Source organism: Myotis davidii, unplaced genomic scaffold (genome assembly GCF_000327345.1).
Source record: "Myotis davidii unplaced genomic scaffold, ASM32734v1 scaffold330, whole genome shotgun sequence".
Lineage (NCBI taxonomy): Eukaryota > Metazoa > Chordata > Mammalia > Chiroptera > Vespertilionidae > Myotis > Myotis davidii.
In genome coordinates this window covers 1,043,703-1,047,712 of record NW_006283770.1, presented here as the reverse complement: position 1 = coordinate 1,047,712, position 4,010 = coordinate 1,043,703, and the positions used below count along the sequence as shown (strand labels likewise).

At 37.4% G+C, this 4,010-nt stretch overlaps 1 protein-coding gene across 1 annotated transcript in view; it reads right to left on the bottom strand.

The window, feature by feature from the left end:
* The window catches only part of DCDC1 (doublecortin domain containing 1), a 162,780-nt gene that overhangs the window by 41,776 nt on the left and 116,994 nt on the right, over positions 1-4,010 (bottom strand). The window lies entirely within an intron of this gene.

Here is a 4,010-nt window from a genome sequence, read left to right as displayed (position 1 = left end):
TGAGAGAGAATCATTGATCGGCTGCCTCCTGCACGCCCCACACTGGGGATCGAACCCACAACCCGGGCATGTGCCCTGACCAGGAATCGAACCATGACCTCCTGGTTCATAGGTCAACACTCAACCACTGAGCCACACAGCTGGGTGTACCTGTGAACTCTTCATCTACTGATATGTGATACAGCTCAGTATATCAAAGATTTTGTTTTGATGGAGAGGAAAGACCCAGGAATCTTTAGTTAGTCTGATGACCAGCCTAGATAAGTAGTTGACAAACATTTGTGTGAAGGGCCAGATAGTAAATATTTTAGGCTTGGGAGTGGGTATACAGTCTGTTGCAATTATTCAACTAAGGCCTGATAGCATGAAATAGACAATATATAAATGAATGAGTGTAGCTATGCCTCAATAAAACAAAAAAACAAACAAGTGGCAGGCAGGCTGATCTCTGTCCTAGATTGAGAGCTTACTAAAAACAAGTTTTTAAAAAAACATGTAATGTACATGATGACTATAGTTAACAATGTTATATGGTGTTTTTAAAAGTTTTAAGAGATCCTAAGAGTTCTCCTCACAAGGTTAAAAAATTGGAGTTTTCTTTGTATCTATGTGAGATGATAGATATTAACTAAACTTATTGCGGTTATCATTTCACCATACATGAAAGTCATTATGCTATATACCTTAAACTTACACAGTACCATATGTCAATTACACCTCAATAAAACTGGGCTAAAATATCATGTGAGTCTATTCTTAGGCTCATTCTCCCCGAGGAATATATTTTCCTGTGCTATAGCAATAAAATAAAATAAAAAAACACCACAATATTATAAAATACCAAGTATCAAACTCAACTTCCATTCATGGAATCCTATCTGTAAACTGAGGCACAACATACTGTGTCAAGTCTCCATGGTTATTTCTTTATTGGAAGATTCTCATCTCAGGAGTAGGTAAGTGGAGTGGAGTGTGACTGGGGAAATATTCACCAAGCTCATCTATTCTTTACATAATTGATTTCCAAATGCAAAAGCATTCAGAGCAGATATTTTTGAAGTGAAGCAAAACAAAACAAAAACATAACCACAAAACTCAATACCACAAGTTGTAAGTTAGATTCTAATGAAGTCTCTCAGGGCCACGGCATTTAAAACTGCTTCCAAGGAACTCTTTGAAGCTGGGAATTCTTTACCTTTGAAAAAGCTACAGTTAGAAAAATCACCTTTATTCCAATACTCAACATTCAAGAAAATACTGTACGTAAGCTTGAGGGAAAAATGTCAACAGTGCTGAAAAGCACCATATGCATAGTACCAATAGCACCAAATAGAGAATCCAGCAAGACATTGGAAATTAAATGGTCAATAAAATATAAGGATACACATGCAGGGCCCTTTCTGGAAACAGAGCAGCCATTAAGGTGGGGGGAGGAGAGAGAGAGAGAGAGAGAGAGAGAGAGAGAGAGAGAGAGAGAGATTTAATACAATCACTTAGAGAAAATTATTGAAAATAAAATGTCAAATTCAGAGAGTGTCTTTTCACCCTGAGGTATTAAAAATATGCAATACTAATAGCATCTCTCCCTCACATCCCAGGACATGGCAACAATAGTAGGATTCTTCTCTCCTATCACTTTAGAAGAGGGCCTCCTGTTTCTTTATTAAAATAAAACTAGACGCTTTTGATTTGCTGTTCTTATCTAAAATGCATGAGATATTTTTTTTCTGTCAATGGGTTTGTAATTTCTGAGGCTAATTTTTGTGTATAAAGAGGGTTTATGTGTTATGTGCCATAGAGTCAGCCCTGATTCCTGGTGACCCTATAAATGAGTAAGGTCCACAATGTCCTATCCTAGAATAAAAACCTCAAATTAACTTCAAATTAAAAAACATACAATAAAGATGAAGCTTGTGGGCATTACCCTAAGTAAAATAAGTCAGACAGAGAAAAACAAAATTCTGTTTAAAGGCTAATTGTGTAAACACTTTGATATATAGTAAGATAAAATCTATTTTATAGGAGAAAATTCCTCTAAAGTAAAACTCTGGAGTCCAATCATTAGTATTTTTATAAAAGGTACAGTAATCAAATAAGCTGGTGTGTTCTGTTTACCTAACTCATATTGACATTCCATTTAAGTGCTGACTAAAGAGGGAAGAGCTATTAGTTCAACCAAACTAAGGGTTCTGAACCATAGTTCTGCATGTAATTTTCTTTGTATTCAGAACAGCTAATGACTCAAGTGTGACATATATGATGTATGTTGTGTATAAAGTCCTTAATAAATCAACATAACCCAACAAGAAATTAAATCTATCAAAAATTGATGTCTTTGACCAGTAAATATTCATTTATTAATAAATGATTTGATCCATAGTTTACATGCAGATCAATACAGGCAATACAGTTCAGCATAAACAACAAGACAATCAGCCTTCATATATATTGACAAGTTTCCCAATGGTCTGTTAATATACAAAAGACTGGGACAAATTACTTATTTATATATACAAAACATGGTTATAAAGGCCAGCTGCAGGTATTTTTTTGGAAAGTGCATTTTAATAAGGTTCTATTCAGTTAGGGAACAAATGGGGAAGAAGTAGTTTGCACTACAGAGTTTTAGCGCAAGAGCTTTCTCTTTTTCTAACCACAAAATCAATCATTTGTCCAGACTGTGGGAGTCAGAGTTAGTTACTGAAAAGAGCTCCGTATATAAACAAGTCAATAACTCATTGTGTGTTATTGTCCAGCTGAAGAAGTCGGCTTTCAAAAAGCTGCCCCTGCTTCTCTCAGAATGAATGTCACTGTATTCAGGGACTGGGAGAGTCCTTTGTTTCTAGCCATTGCTGGCTGCCATTTATGTATGGGAACAGGAGGTGGCTGCTAGGATTGTGGGGAAGCCATTATTTGGAATGGTGGATGTCCAGGAAAAACTCTAAATTTTGTCAACATAAATAATTTGTGTCTGGAAATGCGTTAATGGAATCAATAAAGAATGGCCACATACACAAAATATTTGGTAAAAGAATTAAGTAATAATGAGTCTGTGTCATTTGTATTTTTGGTTTCTTACATATCAATGAAGATTAATCCAAAATATATAGGCAATGGTCAGAAAAGTTCAAATGTATAAAATCAAACTAATAAACAGGTCAATGTGTCAAATAAATGCTACCTGCCATAAATAGTAAGAGTGATTCTTGGGACTCCCAAATGGGGTTTTCAAAGTGTGTGTGTGTGTGTGTGTGTGTGTGAATTTGTTTTAGGAATGATTTTATGTATTCAACACTTGTGATAAGTTAAAGAAATGTGAACTACTTTTGACTTAAAATTAGTTGAAATATACTTTAGAATTTAACTGAACCTAAAATTCATAAGATATAAATATTACTATACTCTATGTATTTGATCTTAAAATTTATTTAAGCCCAACTATTTATTCAGAATCAAACCAGGGACTATACAGAAACACCAGACCAAGATTCAAGGTTTATAATTAGGCTGGGAAAATAAAAAATACATATTCATATGTTTAATAAATGGTCCCTATGGTGGAGCATGCTCTCTGAAATCTTTAAACACTAGCTTAGCTTATACATATACTAGAGGCCCAGTGTGCATGAAATCGTGCACAGTTAGGGTCCCTAGGCCTAGCCAGGCCTCCATTGCATGGCCTCTGCCGCCCTGAGACGCTATGTGAAGCTCTCCGTCCTGGGACGCTCCGGAATGCTCACAGCCCCTTGATTGCTCTGCGAGGCTCCCCTCACCCTTCAGCTTCTCCGTGAAGCTTGCTGTTGCCCCGCAAAGCTCGATGCAGGACGCTCCATGAAACTTCCCCCGCCTGCCACTGCTCTGCGAGGCTCCCGCCACCATGACTGCTCCGTGAAACTCCCCCGCCCCCATGACTGCTTTTCGAAACTCGCTGCTGCCAAGGTGACTGCTCCGCTAAGCTCACGGCTGCCCGCTGCCCTGCGAAGCAGCCCACTGCAGCTCAACAGTCCCAA